Source organism: Triticum aestivum, chromosome 3B, assembly GCF_018294505.1.
Source record: "Triticum aestivum cultivar Chinese Spring chromosome 3B, IWGSC CS RefSeq v2.1, whole genome shotgun sequence".
Classification (NCBI taxonomy): domain Eukaryota; kingdom Viridiplantae; phylum Streptophyta; class Magnoliopsida; order Poales; family Poaceae; genus Triticum; species Triticum aestivum.
In genome coordinates this window covers 698,256,662-698,279,382 of record NC_057801.1, presented here as the reverse complement: position 1 = coordinate 698,279,382, position 22,721 = coordinate 698,256,662, and positions in this window count along the sequence as shown.

Sequence of the window (22,721 nt, the reverse complement as noted above, 5' to 3'; positions counted from 1 at the left end):
TCATGGTGAGCTGCAGGGTCTTCTCGCTGAGAGGAGCAAGGAGCTCAGCGCCGCCAAGGATTCCAGTGCTGATCTCGAGCTAAAGCTGGCCACGTTGACTCAGACGCTGGACGGCACCAGGGAGCGGGAAGCGGCCTTGTCAGAGAAAATCAAGGCCGATGAGGTGCTGCTGGCGAATGCTGCTGCCGCCCAGGACACTTTCAGGGAGACCGTGGAGCATTGGACCGAGGGTCTTGTGGATGCTGCTGCGCCAAAGATGTCGGGGAAACTGATCCACGAACACCTATGGGACCGGCGGACCGAGCCCCTTTCGGTTCGGCGGGGGGCGGAGATCGCACGAAGAGCAGATCAAGGCGAATCACACGAGCAGTTTACCCAGCTTCGGAGCTCTCCGAAGAGATAATACTCCTACTGCTGCTTGTCTGATTATATTGAGTTCTTGCTCGGGAGCGCTGAGTGCTATAGTACACTCTAGCTGCTAACGAGACCGAGCGTGAGTGTTTTTTGGCTTCGAACCTTCCGAACCCCCCTCTACGTTGCGCATGTGCCTCCTTTTATATGCTCAAAGTGTCACCGACAGGTGGCAACGTAGACAAGGGTAAGAATGGAAAAGGACTTGCGGTTGGTACAACTACCTGTACAGTGTTTCCTACCTAACCCTGATGGCAGGGGACAAAGGCATTAAGTGCCCGTCTATGTCGCCCAAAACAGTGCAGAAATGGACCATCAGGGGCGCCACCGCTTGCCACGATGGCGATCTTGTCAGCGCCGCTTGCCACCGCGCACCGCTGGCTGCACAACCTCTCGCCACACACGCCTGGAAAGGCCCCAGGGCGACACGTTAGTGGATGTGCTGGAGCGTAGGTACAGGGTGGTAGCGTGCCGCGGCAAGTGCCTTGCCGCGGTCATTGTCTTGTCGCGTCCGGAGGCTTGTCGCTCTCCGGGCCTTGGCGCGTCGCGGCAAACTCCTTGAGATGCCTTGGTGGGCCTTCCCGGCAAGCTCCTCTTGCCGGGGCCTTGTCTCCTTGGCTTGGATACTTTGTTCTTATGCCTTGGTTGGCCTTCCCGGCAAGCTCCTCTTGCCGGGGCCTTGTCTCCTTGGTTTAGATACTTTGTTCTTGAATGGCTCCACAGGAACCGCGGAGGACCTTGGTGGTCACCCGGCAAGCCTTGCCGCGGGTGGCTGCAACTGCCCGTGCACAAGTTCGGGATACTAGGGTACCCCTACTCTAATACACCGACATATTAGATTCCGTAGAGTCCTTTTCGGTGAAACAGCTAAACTTTGGGCCGAGCTTAAAACTTGTTGTGCTAAAGTAATGTTATCTAAAGATAGAGATAGTTGTAGATGGCTTTTGACTAAGAATGGATTTTTCTCGGTTAAATCTCTGTATAATTTTCTTAAGATGCAGCAGGTTCAATGTAAATTTAAAAGCTTTTGGAAAATTAAAATACCTTTTAGAGTTAAAAAATTCTATGGCTTACTTTTAAGGACAGTATTCTAACTAAGGATAACTTAGTGCATCGTGGTTGGACATGTGATGAGCGTTGTAGGTTTTGTTCTTGTAAAGAAACTATTGATCACTTGTTCTTCAGTTGTAGTGTAGCCAAATATGTGTGGAATGTAAGTTCTTGTGCATTAGATTGTAATGTGATGCCTGGTAAACTAGAAGAGCTTTATGATTGGATTTTGTCGTTTGAAGGAAACGGGGTGAGGCAGGTTGTGGAATCTGGAGTGGCTTCGGTTTTATGGGGGTTGTGGAAAATTAGAAACAAAGCCTGCTTCCAGCATGTTTACCCTGCTGATCCTAATAGTTTGGTAATAATCATATCTCAGCTGTTATTTTCTTGGTCTATTCTGCAGAGGAAAAAGCTCGGAAAAATCCTTTGCTATGGAGCCAAGTTGCTGCTGGTAGTGGCGTCTGATTCAACAGGAATAGAGGCTGGGCATCGTTGACAAAGACTGGAATGAAAAGAAGAAGCAATGAGTTGAAGTGGTGAAAAAAAGAAGGTGCTGTGAACTATCAGGATGTTGTTGCGTGCTCTGGTTTTTGCTTTCTTAGGTGATATCCTTATTCCTGGTATGCTTTGTTAGAGATGTACGCTGCTTCAGTTTCTTTTACTGTAGTTTTGTGTACTTCCCAAGTTCCCAGAGTAGAGGACCTGTCAGTAGGCGCTTGGTAGAAAAAAGACCTCTGTCACTTTTGCTGTGTTATCAGCTTCTTAATTGAAGTTGGGGACGTTACCCCTTAAGTCGGAAAAAAAGAAGAAGGATTACCTTCCTCAATTTTCTCAACTAATCAATCATTTTGCTGGTCTATCACTCTGTAATTGTCATGTTCAATTGCTCTTGTGCTTACTGTTTGCCAAGGTCATGATACAACTGGTAACACTTGTAACTTTTCGCAAGAACGTATTCATATATGCATTAGAGATCGATATATTTGCAAATCACTCATGTCATTATAAACAAAGATCATATGCCATGGATCCAAGAAAACATGCTAAATCGCCTAACAACGTCAACACTCAAAAGCAAAATAGCATAGTAAAGACATCACATAAATGCGAAATACAAGACGCTCCAAGAAAAAGTGGAAAACTAAAAAACAAATACTAATCTCATACAAGATGCTCCAAGCAAAACACATATCATGTGGCGAATGAAAATATAGCTCCAAGTAAAGTTACCGATAAACGAAGATGAAAGAGGGGATGCCTTCCGGGGGCATCACCAAGCTTAGGCTTTTGGCTATTCTTGAATATCTTGGGGTGCCATGGGCATAACCAAGCTTAGGCTCTTGCCACTACTTATTCCATAGTCCATCAAATCTTTACCCAAAACTTGAAAACTTTACAACACAAAACTCAACAGAAAATCTCATAAGCTCCGTTAGTGAAAGAAAGCAAAACCACCACATAAGGTACTGTAATGAACTCATTCTTTATTTATATTGATGTTAAACCTACTGTATTTCAAGTTCTCTATGGTTCATACCACTTAATATTAGCCATAGATGCATCAAAATAAGCAAACAACACACAAAAAACAGAATATGTCAAAAACAGAACAGTCTGTAGCAATCTGTAACCCACGAATACTTCTGGAACTCTAAAACTCCTACCAAAATAGGAAGTCCTGGGAAATTTGTCTATTGATCTAAAGCAAAAAGAATCAACGCAAAAGCACGTTTATGTATTTTAACAAAACTAATTTCGTGCATGCAAAGTTTTTGTTTTTCAGCAGAATCAAATTAACTATCACCATAGGTTATCCTATAGGTTCTACTTGGCACAAACACTAATTAAAACATAAAAACACATCTAAAAAGAAGGTATATGCAAAATTTATTACAAAACAGAAACAAAAACAAAAAACACAAATAAAATTGGGTTGCCTCCCAACTAGCGCTATCGTTTAATGCCCCTAGCTAGGCATAAAAGCGAGGATAGATCTAAGTAGTGCCATCTTTGGCACTCAATTCCTCAATAGAGCACTTATAGTCTTTAGGGGCTTCTCCCTTTTTAGCAATGATTAAACCTTTAGGCAAGAACTCAATAAATTCATTTGTAGCAAAAGGTTCCTTAATGATAGAAAGACAATTGGGATGAACACTATTGATTTGAGATCCGCATTTCCCTTACTAGAAGATTCACCCTTATTTTTAGGAACATAGATAAATTTGGCAGTTTTGGTAGGAGGATTTGGAGTGTTTTTCACGGAAGAAAATGCCGACCCTAAGTTGGTAATGATATCTTCAAGTTTACCGATTCTCGTAGAGTCTAGATCTATTCTTTCATTAACTATAGGTTCTTTCTCTTTAAAAAAATTCAAATAACTCCAACCCTAGATCCATATTAGGTAATTTGATTATGAATTTTCTATCCAAATCTTCAATCAACTCAACAGTGGCAACTTTATTTTCAATAATTTCAAGCATTTGCATCACATGTTCCAAAGTTAAAATAGTTCCATTAACCAAAAGAGGTGGTGGGCCAAACAAATCTAACATAGCATTATAAGCATCAAACGTATGGCTATTCAGGAAATCACCTCCGGTAATGGTATCAAGAATGCATCTATTCCAAGGAGTAATGCCTACATAAAAATTGCGAAGAAGAACGGAAGTAGAAAGCTTCCTAGTAGATTTATTTTGAGCATTGCAAATTCTATGCCAAGCATCTTTTAAATTTTCTCCCTCCCTTTGCTTAAAATTAAGAATTTCATGTTCAGGGGTAATAACAAGGATAGGAGGACTTCTTGGGGAACGTTGCAGAAAATAAAAAATTTCTACGCTTTCACCAAGATCAATCTATGAGTTCATCTAGCAACGAGAGAAAGGAGTGCATCTACATACCCTTGTAGATCGTGAGCGGAAGCGTTCAAGAGAACGGGGTTGAGGGAGTCGTACTCGTCGTGATCCAAATCACCGATGATCCTAGTGCTGAACGGACAACACCTCCGCGTTCAACACACGTACGGTTGAGGAAGACGTCTCCTCCTTGATCCAGCAAGGGGGAAGGAGAGGTTGAAGGAGATATAGCAGCACGACGGCGTGGTGGTGGATGCAGCAGCGATCTTGGTAGGGCTTCGCCAAGCTTCTACGAGAGGGAGAGGTGTAGCAAAGGGGAGAGGGAGGCGCCAAGAGCATGGGTGCAGCTGCCCTCCCTCCCCTTCCTTTATATAGGCCCCTTGGGTGGGCGCCGGCCCTAGGAGATTGGATCTCCAAGGGGGGGCGGCGGCCAAGGGGGTGGCTTGCCCCCCAAGGCAAGTGGAGGCGCCCCCACCCCTAGGGTTTCCAACCCTAGGCGCAGGGGGGCCAAGGGGGGCGCACCAGCCCACCAGGGGCTGGTTACCCTCCCACTTCAGCCCATGGGGCCCTCCGGGATAGGTGGCCCCACCCGGTGGACCCCCGGGACCCTTCCGGTGGTCCCGGTACAATACCGATGACCCCCGAAACTTTCCCGATGGTCGAAACTGCACTTCCTATATATAATTCTTCACCTCCAGACCATTCCGGAACTCCTCGTGACGTACGGGATCTCATCTGGGACTCCGAACAACTTTCGGGTTACTACATACTCATATCTCTACAACCCTAGCGTCACCGAACCTTAAGTGTGTAGACCCTACGGGTTCGGGAGACATGCATACATGACTGAGACGCCTCTCCGGTCAATAACCAACAGCGGGATCTGGATACCCATGTTGGCTCCCACGTGCTCCTCGATGATCTCATCGGATGAACCACGATGTCGATGATTCAATCAATCCCGTATACAATTCCCTTTGTCAATCGGTACGTTACTTGCCCGAGACTCGATCGTCGGTATCCCAATACCTCATTTAATCTCGTTACCGGCAAGTCACTTTACTCGTACCGTAATGCATGATCAAGTGACTAGACACTTGGTCACATTGAGCTCATTATGATGATGCATTACCGAGTGGGCCCAGAGATACCTCTCCGTCATACGGAGTGACAAATCCCAGTCTCGTTTCGTGCCAACCCAACAGACACTTTCGGAGATACCCGTAGTGCACCTTTATAGTCACCCAGTTATGTTGTGACGTTTGGCACACCCAAAGCACTCTTACGGTATCCGGGAGTTGCACAATCTCATGGTCTAAGGAAATGATACTTGACATTTGGAAAAGCTCTAGCTAAACGAACTACATGATCTTTGAGCTATGCTTAGGATTGGGTCTTGTCCATCACATCATTCTCCTAATGATGTGATCCCATTATCAATGACATCCAATGCCCATAGTCATGAAACCATGACTATCTGTTGATCAACGAGCTAGTCAACTAGAGGCTTACTAGGGACATGTTGTGGTCTATGTATTCACACGTGTATTACGATTTCCGGATAACACAGTTATAGCATGAATAACAGACAATTTATCATGAATAAAGAAATAAAATAATAACCATTTTATTATTGCCTCTAGGGCATATTTCCAACAGTCTCCCACTTGCACTAGAGTCAATATTCTAGTTACATTGTGATGAATCGAACACCCATAGCGTTCTGGTGTTGATCATGTTTTGCCCTAGGGAGAGGTTTAGTCAATGGATCTACTACATTCAGGTCCGTATGTACTTTACAAATATCTATGTCTCCATCTTGAACATTTTCACGTATGGAGTTGAAGCGACGCTTGATATGCCTGGTCTTCTTGTGAAACCTGAGCTCCTTGGCAAGTGCAATAGCTCCAGTGTTGTCACAGAAGAGTGCGATCGGCCCCGATGCATTGGGTATGACTCCTAGGTCGGTGATGAACTCCTTCACCCAGATTGCTTCATGCGCTGCCTCCAAGGCTGCCATGTACTCTGCTTCACATGTAGATCCCGCCACGACACTTTGCGGCCCACCATTCAAAATATACACGTATCCGGTCTGTGACTTAGAGTCATCCAGATCTGTGTTGAAGCTAGCATTGACGTAACCCTTTACGACGAGCTCTTCGTCACCTCCATAAATGAGAAACATATCCTTAGTCCTTTTCAGGTACTTTAGGATGTTCTTGACCGCTGTCCGGTGTTCCATGCCGGGATTACTTTGGTACCTTCCTACCAAACTTACGGCAAGGTTTACATCAGGTCTGGTACACAGCATAGCATACATGATAGACCCTATGGCCGAGGCATAGGGGACGACACTCATCTTTTCTCTATCTTCTACCGTGGTCAGACATTGAGCAGAGCTCAATTTCACACCTTGCAAAACAGGCAAGAACCCCTTCTTGGATTGATCCATATTGAACTTCTTCAATATCTTATCAAGGTATGTGCTTTGTGAAAGACCTATGAGGCATCTCGATCTATCCCTATAGATCTTGATGCCTAATATATAAGCAGCTTCTCCAAGGTCCTTCATTGAAAAACACTTATTCAAGTAGGCCTTAATGCTGTCCAAAAGTTCTATATCATTTCCCATCAAAAGTATGTCATCTACATATAATATGAGAAATGCTACAGAGCTCCCACTCACTTTCTTGTAAACGCAGGCTTCTCCATAAGTCTGCATAAACCCAAACGCTTTGATCATCTCATCAAAGCGAATGTTCCAACTCCGAGATGCTTGCACCAGCCCATAAATGGATCGCTGGAGCTTGCATACCTTGTTAGCATTCTCAGGGTCGACAAAACCTTCCGGCTGCATCATATACAGTTCTTCCTTAAGATGTCCGTTAAGGAATGCTGTTTGGACGTCCATTTGCCATATCTCATAATCATAGTATGCGGCAATTGCTAACATGATTTGGACAGACTTTAGCTTCGCTACGGGAGAGAATGTCTCATCGTAGTCAACCCCTTGAACTTGTCGATAACCCTTAGTGACAAGTCGAGCTTTATAGATGGTAACATTACCATCCGCGTCCGTCTTCTTCTTAAAGATCCATTTGTTTTCTATCGCTCGCCGATCATCGGGCAAGTCTGTCAAAGTCCATACTTCGTTTTCATACATGGATCCTATCTCGGGTTGCATGGCTTCAAGCCATTTGTTGGAATCTGGGCCCGCTATCGCTTCTTCATAGTTCGAAGGTTCACCGTTGTCTAACAACATGATTTCCAGGACAAGGTTGCCATACCACTCTGGTGTGGAACATGTCCTCGTGGACCTACGAAGTTCAGTAGTAACTTGATCCGAAGTACATTGATCATCATCATTAACTTCCTCTTCAGTTGGTGCTGGCACCACAGGAACATCTTCCTGAGCTGCGCTACTCACCGGTTCAAGAGGTAGTACTTCATCAAGTTCCACCTTCCTCCCACTTACTTCTCTCGAGAGAAACTCTTTCTCCAGAAAGGACCCGTTCTTGGCAACAAAGATCTTGCCTTCGGATCTTAGGTAGAAGGTATACCCAATGGTTTCCTTAGGGTATCCTATGAAGACGCATTTTTCTGACTTGGGTTCGAGCTTTTCAGGTTGAAGTTTCTTGACATAAGCATCACATCCCCAAACTTTTAGAAACGACAACTTAGGTTTCTTCCCAAACCATAATTCATATGGTGTCGTCTCAACGGATTTAGACGGTGCCCTATTTAAAGTGAATGTAGCTGTCTCTAGAGCGTATCCCCAAAATTATAGCGGTAAATCGGTAAGAGACATCATAGATCGCACCATATCCAATAAAGTGCGATTACGATGTTTGGACACACCATTACGCCGAGGTGTTCCAGGCGGCGTGAGTTGTGAAACGATTCCACATTTCCTTAAGTGCATACCAAATTCATGACTTAAATATTCTCCTCCATGATCTGATCGTAAGAACTTTATCTTTCGATCACATTGATTCTCTACCTCATTCTGAAATTCCTTGAACTTTTCAAAGGTCTCAGACTTGTGTTTCATCAAGTAGACATACCCATATCTACTCAAGTCATTAGTGAGAGTGAGAACATAACGATATCCTCCGCGAGCCTCAACGCTCATTGGACCGCACACATCAGTATGTATGATTTCCAATAAGTTGGTTGCTCGCTCCATTGTTCCGGAGAACGGAGTCTTGGTCATTTTGCCCATGAGGCATGGTTCGCATGTGTCAAATGATTCATAATCGAGAGACTCTAAAAGTCTATCAGCATGGAGCTTCTTCATGCGCTTGACACCAATGTGACCAAGGCGGCAGTGCCACAAGTACGTGGGACTATCGTTATCAACTTTACATCTTTTGGTATTCACACTATGAATATGTGTAACATTACGCTCGAGATTCATTAAGAATAAACCATTCACCAGCGGGGCATGACCATAAAACATATCTCTCATATAAATAGAACAACCATTATTCTCGGATTTAAATGAGTAGCCATCTCGAATTAAACGAGATCCTGATACAATGTTCATGCTCAAAGCTGGTAATAAATAACAATTATTGAGGTTTAAAACTAATCCCATAGGTAAATGTAGAGGTAGCGTGCCGACGGCGATCACATCGACCTTGGAACCATTCCCGACGCGCATCGTCACCTCGTCCTTTGCCAGTCTCCGCTTATTCCGCAGCTCCTGCTTTGAGTTACAAATATGAGCAACCGCACCGGTATCAAATACCCAAGAGCTACTACGAGTACTGGTAAGGTACACATCAATTACATGTATATCACATATACCTTTGGTGTTGCCGGCCTTCTTGTCCGCTAAGTACTTGGGGCAGTTCCGCTTCCAGTGACCACTTCCCTTGCAATAAAAGCACTCAGTCTCAGGTTTGGGTCCATTCCTTGGCTTCTTCCCGGCAACTGGCTTACCGGGCGCGACAACTCCCTTGCCGTCCTTCTTGAAGTTCTTCTTACCCTTGCCTTTCTTGAACTTAGTGGTTTTATTCACCATCAACACTTGATGTTCCTTTTTGATCTCTACCTCCGCTGATTTCAGCATTGAATATACCTCAGGAATGGTCTTTTCCATCCCCTGCATATTGAAGTTCATCACAAAGCTCTTGTAGCTCGGTGGAAGCGACTGAAGGATTTTGTCAATGACCGCGTCATCCGGGAGATTAACTCCCAGCTGAGTCAAGCGGTTGTGCAACCCAGACATCTGGAGTATGTGCTCACTGACAGAACTATTTTCCTCCATCTTACAGCTGAAGAACTTGTCGGAGACTTCATATCTCTCGACCCAGGCATGAGGTTGGAAAACCATTTTCAGCTCTTCGAACATCTCATATGCTCCGTGTTGCTCAAAACGCTTTTGGAGCCCCGGTTTTAAGCTGTAAAGCATGCCGCGCTGAACGAGGGAGTAATTATCAGCACGAGACTGCCAAGCGTTCATAACGTCTTGGTTCTCTGGGATTGGTGCTTCACCTAGCAGTGCTTCTAGGACATAATCTTTCTTGGCAGCTATGAGGATGATCCTTAGGTTCCGGACCCAGTCCGTATAGTTGTTGCCATCATCTTTCAGCTTGGTTTTCTCTAGGAACGCGTTGAAGTTGAGGGTAACGTGGGCCATTTGATCTACAAGACATATTGTAAAGATTTTAGACTAAGTTCATGATAATTAAGTTCATCTAATCAAATTATTCAATGAACTCCCACTCAGACAGACATCCCTCTAGTCATCTAAGTGAAACATGATCCGAGTCAACTAGGCCGTGTCCGATCATCACGTGAGACGGACTAGTCGATATCGGTGAACATCTCCATGTTGATCCTATCTTCTATACGATTCATGCTCGACCTTTCGGTCCTCCGTGTTCCGAGGCCATGTCTGTACATGCTAGGCTCGTCAAGTCAACCTAAGTGTATTGCGTGTGTAAATCTGGCTTACACCCGTTGTATTCGAACGTTAGGATCTATCACACCCGATCATCATGTGGTGCTTCGAAACAACGAACATTAGCAATGGTGCACAGTTAGGGGGAACACTTTCTTGAAATTATTGCGAGGGATCATCTTATTTAAGCTACCATCGTTCTAAGCAAATAAGATGTAAAACATGATAAACATCACATGCAATCAAATAGTGACATGATATGGCCAATATCATATAGCTCCTTTGATCTCCATCTTCGGGGCTCCATGATCATCTTCGTCACCGGCATGACACCATGATCTCCATCATCATGATCTCCATCATCGTGTCTTCGTGAAGTTGTCATGCCAACAGTTACTTCTACTTCTATGGCTAACGTGTTTAGCAATAAAGTAAAGTAATTTACATGGCGTTATTCAATGACACGCAGGTCATACAAAAAATAAAGACAACTCCTATGGCTCCTGCCAGTTGTCATACTCATCGACATGCAAGTCGTGATTCCTATTACAAGAACATGATCTCATACATCACATATATATCATTCATCAGAACTTTTGGCCATATCACATCACAAAACATATGCTGCAAAAACAAGTTAGACATCCTCTAATTGATGTTGCATGTTTTTACGTGGCTGCAATAGGGTTCTAGCAAGAACGTTTTCTTACCTACGTGAAAGCCACAACGTGATATTCCAACTTCTGTTTACCCTTCATAAGGACCCTTTTCGTCGAATCCGCTCCAACTAAAGTGGGAGAGACAGACACCCGCTAGCCACCTTATGCAACTAGTGCATGTCAGTCGGTGGAACCTGTCTCACGTAAGCGTACGTGTAAGGTCGGTCTGGGCCTCTTCATCCCACGATGCCGCCGAAGCAAAATAAGACTAGTAGTGGCAAGAAAGTTGACAACATCTACGCCCACAACAAATTGTGTTCTACTGGTGCAAAGAGAACTATGCATAGACCTAGCTCATGATGCCACTGTTGGGGAATGTTGCAGAAAATAAAAAATTTCTATGCTTTCACCAAGATCAATCTATGAGTTCATCTAGCAATGAGAGAAAGGAGTGCATCTACATACCCTTGTAGATCGCGAGCGGAAGCGTTCAAGAGAACGGGGTTGAGGGAGTCGTACTCGTCGTGATCCAAATCACCGATGATCCTAGTGCTGAAAGGACAACACCTCCGCGTTCAACACACGTACGGTTGAGGAAGACGTCTCCTCCTTCTTGATCCAGCAAGGGGGAAGGAGAGGTTGATGGAGATCCAATAGCACGACGGCGAGGTGGTGGATGCAGCAGCGATCTTGGCAGGGCTTCGCCAAGCTTCTACGAGAGGGAGAGGTGCAGCAAAGGGGATAGGGAGGCGCCAAGAGCATGGGTGCAGCTGCCCTCCCTCCCCTTTCTATATATAGGCCCCCTGGGGGGCGCCGGCCCTAGGAGATGGGATCTCCAATGGGGGGCGGCGGCCAAGGGGGTGGCTTGCCCCCCAAGGCAAGTGGAGGCGCAGGGGGGCCAAGGGGGGGCACGCCAGCCCACCAGGGGCTGGTCCCCCCTCCACTTCAGCCCATGGGGACCTCCGGGATAGGTGGCCCCACCCGGTGGACCCCCGGGACCCTTCCGGTGGTCCCGGTACAATACCGATGACCCCCGAAACTTTCCCGATGGCCGAAACTGCACTTCCTATATATAATTCTTCACCTCCGGACCATTCCGGAACTCCTCGTGACGTTCGGGATCTCATCCGGGACTCCAAACAACTTTCGGGTTACTGCATACTCATATCTCTACAACCCTAGCGTCACCGAACCTTAAGTGTGTAGACCCTATGGGTTCGGGAGACATGCATACATGACCGAGACGCCTCTCCGGTCAATAACCAACAGCGGGATCTGGATACCCATGTTGGCTCCCACATGCTCCTCGATGATATCATCGGATGAACCACGATGTCGAGGATTCAATCAATCCCGTATACAATTCCCTTTGTCAATCGGTACGTTACTTGCCCGAGTCTCGATCGTCGGTATCCCAATACCTCGTTTAATCTCGTTACCGGCAAGTCACTTTACTCGTACCGTAATGCATGATCCCGTGACCAGACACTTGGTCACATTGAGCTCATTATGATGATGCATTACCGAGTGGGCCCAGAGATACTTCTCCATCAAACGGAGTGACAAATCCCAGTCTCGTTTCGTGCCAACCCAACAGACACTTTCGGAGATACCCGTAGTGCACCTTTATAGTCACCCAGTTATGTTGTGACGTTTGGCACACCCAAAGCACTCTTACGGTATCCGGGAGTTCCACAATCTCATGGTCTAAGGAAATGATACTTGACATTTGGAAAAGCTCTATCTAAACGAACTACACGATCTTTGAGCTATGCTTAGGATTGGGTCTTGTCCATCACATCATTCTCCTAATGATGTGATCCCGTTATCAATGACATCCAATGCCCATAGTCAGGAAACCATGACTATCTATTGATCAACGAGCTAGTCAACTAGAGGCTTACTAGGGACATGTTGTGGTCTATGTATTCACACGTGTATTACGATTTCCGGATAACACAGTTATAGCATGAATAACAGACAATTTATCATGAACAAAGAAATATAATAATAACCATTTTATTATTGCCTCTAGGGCATATTTCCAACAGGACCAGCCATTACGACAAGGTAAACGATCTAACACACGAGCAAACAAAAAGAGGCAAACGCAAGCGAGAGAGGAGAAGATTGAGAAAGAGAGGGCGAATAAAACGGCAAGGATGAAGTGGGGGAGAGGAAAATGAGAGGCAAATGTCAAATAATGTAAATGCGAAGGAGATGAGTTTGTGATGGGTACTTGGTATGTCTTGACTTGAGCGAAGACCTCCCCGGCAACGGCGCCAGAAATCCTTCTTGCTACGACTTCAACTTGCGTTGGTTTTCCTTGAAGAGGAAAGGGTGATCAAGCAATAGTAGCATAAGTATTTCCCTCGGTTTTTGAGAACCAAGGTATCCATCCAGTAGGAGGCTCCTCAAAAGTCCCACGCACCTACACAAACAAACAAAGAACTCGCAACCAACGCAATAAAGGGGTTGTCAATCCCTTCGAGCCACTTGCAAAAGTGAGATCTGATAGAGATAGTATGATAAGATAAATATATTTTTGGTATTTTATAATATAGATTGGAAAAGTAAAGATGCAAATAAAAGTATATTGAAAGCTTATATGATAAACGTGTTGGGGAACGTAGTGATTTCAAAAAAATTCCTACGCACACGCAAGATCATGGTGATGGTATAGCAACGAGAGGGGAGAGTGTTGTCCATGTACCCTCGTAGACCGTAAGCGGAAGCGTTATGACAACGCGGTTGATGTAGTCGTACGTCTTCACGATCTGACCGATCCAAGCATCGAACGTACGGCACCTCCGTGTTCAGCACACGTTCAGCTCGATGACGTTCCCCGGGCTCCAATCCAGCAAAGCGTCAGGGATGAGTTCCATCAGCATGATGGCGTGGTGACGATGATGATGTTCTACCAGCGCAGGGCTTCGCCTAAACTCCGCGACGATATGACCGAGGTGGAATATGGTGGATGGGGGCACCGCACACGGCTAAGGAACGATCCGTAGATCAACTTGTGTGTTCTAGGGGTGCCCCCCTCCCCCGTATATAAAGGGGGAGAGGAGGGGGCCGGCAAAGGGGAGAGGTGCGCCCTAGGGGGGGCAATCCTACTCCAAGTAGGTTTGGCCCCCCCTTTCCTATTAGGAGTAGGAGAGGGAAGGAAGAGAGGGGAGGGAAGAAGGAAAGGGGGGGCTGGCCCCCCTCCTAATTCGGATTGGGCTTGGGGGGGCGCGCCCCCTCCTTTGCTCCTTCTCCCTCCTTTCCACTAAGGCCCAATAAGGCCCATATACTTATCGGGGGGTTCCGGTAACCTCCCGGAGCTCCGGTATATTCCCGATCTCATCCGGAACCTTTCCGGTATCCAAATATATCCGTCCAATATATCAATCTTTATGTCTCGACCATTTCGAGACTCCTCGTCATGTCCGTGATCACATCCGGGACTCCGAACAAACTTTGGTACATCAAAACTTATAAACTCATAATAAAATAGTCATCGTAACGTTAAGCGTGCAGACCCTACGGGTTCGAGAACTATGTAGACATGACCTAGAACTATTCTCGGTCAATAACCAATAGCGGAACCTGGATGTCCATATTGGTTCCTACATATTCTACGAAGATCTTTATCGGTCAAACCGCATAACAACATACATCGTTCCCTTTGTCATCGGTATGTTACTTGCCCGAGATTCGATCGTCGGTATCCAATACATAGTTCAATCTCGTTACCGGCAAGTCTCTTTACTCGTTCCGTAATACATCATTTCATAACTAGCTCATTAGTTACAATGCTTGCAAGGCTTAAGTGATGTGTATTACCGAGAGGGCCCAGAGATACCTCTCCGACAATCGGAGTGACAAAACCTAATCTCGAATTATGCCAACTCAACATGTACCTTTGGAGACACCTGTAGAGCACCTTTATAATCACCCAGTTACGTTGTGACGTTTGGTAGCACACAAAGTGGTCCTCCGGTAAATGGGAGTTGCATAATCTCATAGTTACAGGAACATGTATAAGTCATGAAGAAAGCAATAGCAACATACTAAACGATCAAGTGCTAGGCTAACGGAATGGGTCATGTCAATCACATCATTCTCCTAATGATGTGATCCCGTTAATCAAATGACAACTCTTTTGTCCATGGCTAGGAAACATAACCATCTTTGATAAATGAGCTAGTCAAGTAGAGGCATACTAGTGACTATATGTTTGTCTATGTATTCACACATGTATCATTGTTTCCGGTTAATACAATTCTAGCATGAATAATAAACATTTATCATGATATGAGGAAATAAATAATAACTTTATTATTGCCTCTAGGGCATATTTCCTTCAGTCTTCCACTTGCACTAGAGTCAATAATCTAGATTACATAGTAATGATTCTAACACCCATGGAGTCTTGGTGCTGATCATGTTTTGCTCGTGAGAGAGGCTTAGTCAACGGGTCTGCAACATTCCGATCCGTATGTATCTTGCAAATCTCTATGTCTCCCACTTGGACTTGGTCCCGGATGGAATTGAAGCGTCTCTTGATGTGCTTGGTCCTCTTGTGAAATCTGGATTCCTTTGCCAAGGCAATTGCACCAGTATTGTCACAGAAGATCTTCATTGGTCCCGATGCACTAGGTATAACACCTGGATCGGTAATGAACTCCTTCATCCAGACTCCTTCATTTGCTGCTTCCGAAGCAGCTATGTACTCCGCTTAACATGTAGATCCCGCCACGACGCTTTTTTTAGAACTGCACCAACTTACAGCTCCACCATTTAATAAAAATACGTATCCGATTTGCGATTTAGAATCGTCTGGATCAGTGTCAAAGCTTGCATCGATGTAACCATTTACGACTAGCTCTTTGTCACCTCCATATACGAGAAACATATCCTTAGTCCTTTTCAGGTATTTCAGGATGTTCTTGACCGCTGTCCAGTGATCCACTCCTGGATTACTTTGGTACCTCCCTGCCAAACTAATAGCAAGGCACACATCAGGTCTGGTACACAGCATTGCATACATGATAGAGCCTATGGCTGAAGCATAGGGAACTCCCTTCATTTTCTCTCTATCTTTTGCAGTGGTCGGGCATTGAGTCTGACTCAATTTTATACCTTGTAATACAGGCAAGAACCCTTTCTTTGCCTGATCCATATTGAACCTTTTCAACACTTTATCAAGGTATGTGTATTGTGAAAGTCCAATCAAGCGTCTTGATCTATCTCTATAGATCTTGATGCCCAATATGTAAGCAGCTTCACCGAGGTCTTTCATTGAAAAACTTTTATTCAAGTATGCTTTTATGCTATCCAGAAATTCTATATCATTTCCAATCAACAATATGTCGTCCACATATAATATTAGAAATGCTACAGAGCTCGCACTCACTTTCTTGTAAATACAGGCTTCTCCAAAAGTCTGTATAAAACCATATGCTTTGATCACACTATCAAAGCGTTTATTCCAACTCTGAGAGGCTTGCACCAGACCATAGATTGATCGCTGGAGCTTGCACACTTTGTTAGCTCCTTTAGGATCGACAAAACCTTCCGGTTGCATCATATACAACTCTTCTTCCAGAAATCCATTCAGGAATGCAGTTTTGACATCCATTTGCCATATTTCATAATCATAAAATGCGGCAATTGCTAACATGATTCGGACAGACTTAAGCATCACTACTGGTGAGAAGGTCTCATCGTAGTCAACCCCTTGAACTTGTCGAAAACCTTTTGCAACAAGTCGAGCTTTATAGACAGTTACATTACCGTCAGTGTCAGTCTTCTTCTTAAAGATCCATTTATTCTCAATGGCTTGCCGATCATCGAGCAAGTCAACCAAAGTCCATACTTTGTTCTCATACATGGATCCCATCTCAGATTTCATGGCCTCTAGCCATTTTGCGGAATCTGGGCTCATCATCGCTTCCTCATAGTTCGTAGGTTCATCATGGTCAAGTAACATGACTTCCAGAATAGGATTACCATACCACTCTGGTGCGGATCTTACTCTGGTAGACCTACGAGGTTCAGTAGAAACTTGATCTGAAGTTTTATGATCAATATCATTAGTTTCCTCACCAATTGGTGTAGTTGTCACAGGAACCGGTTCTTGTGATGAACTACCTTCCAATAAGGGAGCAGGTACAGTTACCTCATCAAGCTCTACTTTCCTCCCACGCACTTCTTTCGAGAGAAACTCCTTCTCTAGAAAGGATCTGATTTTAGCAACGAAAATCTTGCCCTCAGATCTGTGATAGAAGGTGTACCCAATTGTTTCTTTTGGGTATCTTATGAAGACACATTTCTCCGATTTAGGTTCGAGCTTATCTGGTTGAAGTTTCTTCACATAAGCGTCGCAGCCCCAAACTTTAAGAAACGACAACTTTGGTTTCTTGCCAAACCTTAGTTCATAAGGCGTCATCTCAACGGATTTTGATGGTGCCCTATTCAACGTGAATGCGGTCGTCTCTAAAGCATAACCCCAGAACGATAGCGGTAAATCAGTAAGAGACATCATAGATCGCACCATATCTAGTAAAGTACGATCACGACGTTCGGACACACCATTACGTTGTGGTGTTCCGGGTGGCGTGAGTTGCGAAACTATTCCACATTGTTTCAAATGTAAACCAAACTCGTAACTCAAATATTCTCCTCCATGATCAGATCGTAGAAACTTTATTTTCTTGTTACGATGATTTTCCACTTCACTCTGAAATTCTTTGAACTTTTCAAATGTTTCAGACTTGTGTTTCATTAAGTAGATATACCTATATCTGCTCAAATCATCTATGAAGGTGAGAAAATAACGATACCCGCCGCGAGCTTCAACATTCATTGGACCACAAACATCAGTATGTATGATTTCCAACAAATCAGTTGCTCGCTCCATAGTTCCGGAGAACGGCATTTTAGTCATCTTGCCCATGAGGCACGGTTCACAAGTACCAAGTGATTCATAATCAAGTGATTCCAAAAGCCCATCAGTATGGAGTTTCTTCATGCGCTTTATACCGATATGACCTAAACGGCAGTGCCACAAATAAGTTGCACTATCATTATCAACTCTGCATCTTTTGGTTTCAACACTATGAATATGTGTATCACTACTATCGAGATTCAATAAAAATAGACCACTCTTTAAGGGTGCATGACCATAAAAGATATTACTCATATAAATAGAACAACCATTATTCTCTGATTTAAATGAATAACCGTCTCGCATCAAATAAGATCCAGATATAATGTTCATGCTCAACGCTAGCACCAAATAACAATTATTTAGGTCTAAAACTAATCCCGATGGTAGATGTAGAGGTAGCGTGCCGACCGCGATCACATCGACTTTGGAACCATTTCCCACGCGCATCGTCACCTCGTCCTTAGCTAATCTTCGCTTAATCCGTAGTCCCTGTTTCGAGTTGCAAATATTAGCAACAAAACCAGTATCAAATACCCAGGTACTACTGCGAGCATTAGTAAGGTACACATCAATAACATGTATATCACATATACCTTTGTTCACTTTGCCATCCTTCTTATCCGCCAAATACTTGGGGCAGTTCCGCTTCCAGTGTCCAGTCTGCTTGCAGTAGAAGCACTCAGTCTCAGGCTTAGGTCCAGACTTGGGTTTCTTCTCTTGAGCAGCAACTTGTTTGCTGTTCTTCTTGAAGTTCCCCTTCTTCTTCCCTTTGCCCTTTTTCTTGAAACTGGTGGTCTTGTTAACCATCAACACTTGATGCTCCTTCTTGATTTCTACCTCCGCGGCTTTTAGCATTGCGAAGAGCTCGGGAATAGTCTTGTCCATCCCTTGCATATTATAGTTCATCACGAAGCTCTTGTAGCTTGGTGGCAGTGATTGAAGAATTCTGTCAATGACACTATCATCAGGAAGATTAACTCCCAGTTGAATCAAGTGATTATTATACCCAGACATTTTGAGTATGTGTTCACAGATAGAACTATTCTCCTCCATCTTGCAGCTATAGAACTTATTGGAGACTTCATATCTCTCAATCCGGGCATTTGCTTGAAATATTAACTTCAACTCCTGGAACATCTCATATGCTCCATGACGTTCAAAACATCGTTGAAGACCCGGTTCTAAGCCGTAAAGCATGGCACACTGAACTATCGAGTAGTCATCAGCTTTGCTCTGCCAGACGTTCTTAACGTTGTCAGTTGCATCAGCAGCAGGCCTGGCACCCAGCGGTGCTTCTAGGACGTAATTCTTCTGTGCAGCAATGAGGATAATCCTCAGGTTACGGACCTAGTCCGTGTAATTGCTACCATCATCTTTCAACTTTGCTTTCTCAAGGAACACATTAAAATTCAATGGAACAGCAGCACGAGCCATCTATCTACAACAAACATAGACAAGCAAAATACTATTAGGTACTAAGTTCATGATAAATTTAAGTTCAATTAATCATATTACTTAAGAACTCCCACTTAGACAAACATCTCTCTAGTCATCTAAGTGATTACGTGATCCAAATCAACTAAACCATGTCCGATCATCACGTGAGATGGAGTAGTTTTCAATGGTGAACATCACTATGTTGATCATATCTACTATATGATTCACGCTCGACCTTTCGGTCTCCGTGTTCCGAGGCCATATCTGTATATGCTAGGCTCGTCAAGTTTAACCTGAGTATTCCGCGTGTGCAACTGTTTTGCACCCGTTCTATTTGAACGTAGAGCCTATCACACCCGATCATCACGTGGTGTCTCAGCACGAAGAACTTTCCCAACGGTGCATACTCAGGAGAACACTTCTTGATAATTAGTGAGAGATCATCTTAAAATGGTACCGTCAATCAAAGCAAGATAAGATGCATAAAGGATAAACATCACATGCAATCAATATAAGTGATATGATATGGCCATCATCATCTTGTGCTTGTGATCTCCATCTCCGAAGCACCATCGTGATCACCATCGTCACCGGCGCGACACCTTGATCTCCATCGTAGCATCGTTGTCATTTACGCCATCTATTGCTTCTACGACTATCGCTACCGCTTAGAGATAAAGTAAAGCAATTACAGGGCGTTTGCATTTCATACAATAAAGCGACAACCATATGGCTCCTGCCAGTTGCCGATAACTTCGGTTACAAAATATGATCATCTCATACAATAAAATATAGCATCACGTCTTGACCATATCACATCACAACATGCCCTGCAAAAACAAGTTAGACGTCCTCTACTTTGTTGTTGCAAGTTTTACGTGGCTGCTACGGGCTGAGCAAGAACCGTTCTTACCTACGCATCAAAACCACAACGATAGTTTGTCAAGTTAGTGCTGTTTTAACCTTCGCAAGGACCGGGCGTAGCCACACTCGGTTCAACTAAAGTTGGAGAAACAGACACCCGCTAGTCACCTGTGTGCAAAGCACGGCGGTAAAACCAGTCTCGCGTAAGCGTACGCGTAATGTCGGTTTGGGTCGCTTCATCCAACAATACTGCTGAACCAAAGTATGACATGCTGGTAAGCAGTATGACTTGTATCACCCACAACTCACTTGTGTTCTACTCGTGCATATAACATCAACACATAAAACCTAGGCTCGGATGCCACTGTTGGGGAACGTAGTGATTTCAAAAAAATTCCTACGCACACGCAAGATCATGGTGATGGTATAGCAACGAGAGGGGAGAGTGTTGTCCACGTACCCTCGTAGACTGTAAGCGGAAGCGTTATGACAACGCGGTTGATGTAGTCGTACGTCTTCATGATCCGACCGATCCAAGCACCGAACGTACGACACCTCCGTGTTCAGCACACGTTCAGCTCGATGATGTTCTCCGGGCTCCAATCCAGCAAAGCGTCAGGGATGAGTTCTATCAGCACGACGGTGTGGTGACGATGATGTTGTTCTACCGGCGCAGGGCTTCGCCTAAACTCCGCGATGATATGAACGAGGTGGAATATGGTGGAGGGGGACACCGCACACGGCTAAGGAACGATCCGTAGATCAACTTGTGTGTTCTAGGGGTGCCCCCCTCCCCCGTATATAAAGGGGGCGAGGAGGAGGGGGCCGGCCAAGGGGAGAGGCGCGCCCTAGGGGGGGGCAATCCTACTCCAAGTAGGTTTGGCCCCCCCCTTTCCTATTAGGAGTAGGAGAGGGAAGGAAGAGAGGGGAGGGAAGAAGGAAAGGGGGGGCCGGCCCCCCTCCCAATTCGGATTGGGCTTGGGGGGGGGGGCGCCCCCTCCTTTGCTCCTTCTCCCTCCTTTCCACTAAGGCCCAATAAGGCCCATATACTTACCAGGGGGTTCCGGTAACCTCCCGGAGCTCCGGTATATTCCCAATCTCATCCAGAACCTTTCCGGTATCCAAATATATCCGTCCAATATATCAATCTTTATGTCTCTACCATTTCGAGACTCCTCGTCATGTCCGTGATCACATCCGGGACTCCGAACAAACTTCGGTACATCAAAACTTATAAACTCATAATAAAATTGTCATCGTAATGTTAAGCGTGCGGACCCTACGGGTTCGAGAACAATGTAGACATGACCTAGAACTATTCTCGGTCAATAACCAATAGCGGAACCTGGATGTCCATACTGGTTCCTACATATTCTACGAAGATCTTTATCGGTCAAACCGCATAACAACATACATCGTTCCCTTTGTCATCGGTATGTTACTTGCCCGAGATTCGATCGTCGGTATCCAATACCGAGTTCAATCTTGTTACCGGCAAGTCTCTTTACTCGTTCCGTAATACATCATTTCATAACTAGCTCATTAGTTACAATGCTTGCAAGGCTTAAGTGATGTGTATTACCGAGAGGGCCCAGAGATACCTCTCCGACAATCGGAGTGACAAAACCTAATCTCGAATTATGCCAACTCAACATGTACGTTTGGAGACACCTGTAGAGCACCTTTATAATTACCCAGTTACATTGTGACGTTTGGTAGCACACAAAGTGTTCCTCCGGTAAACGGGAGTTCCATAATCTCATAGTTACAGGAACATGTATAAGTCATGAAGAAAGCAATAGCAACATACTAAACGATCAAGTGCTAGGCTAACGGAATGGGTTATGTCAATCACATCATTCTCCTAATGATGTGATCCCGTTAATCAAATGACAACTCTTGTCCATGGCTAGGAAACATAACCATCTTTGATAAACGAACTAGTGACTATATGTTTGTCTATGTATTCACACATGTATCATTGTTTCCGGTTAATACAATTCTAGCATGAATAATGAACATTTATCATGATATGAGGAAATAAATAATAACTTTATTATTGCCTCTAGGGCATATTTCCTTCAAAAAGATAGACCCGGGGGCCATAGGTTTCACTAGTGGCTTCTCTCAAGATAGCATAAGTATTACGGTGGGTGAACAAATTACTGTCGAGCAATTGATAGAAAAGCAAATAATTATGAGATTATCTAGGCATGATCATGTATATAGGCATCACGTCCGCGACAAGTAGACCGACTCCTGCCTGCATCTACTACTATTACTCCGCACATCGACCGCTATTCATCATGCATCTAGAGTATTAAGTTCATAAAGAAAAGAGTAACACATTAAGAAAGATGACATGATGTAGAGGAATAAACTCATGTAATATGATATAAACCCCATCTTTTTATCCTCGATAGCAACAATACAATACGTGCCTTGCTGACCCTGCTGTCACTAGGAAAGGACACCGCAAGATTGAACCCAAAGCTAAGCACTTCTCCCATTGCAAGAAAGATCAATCTAGTAGGCCAAACCAAACTGATAATTCGAAGAGACTTGCAAAGATAACTCAATCACACATAAAAGAATTCAGAGGA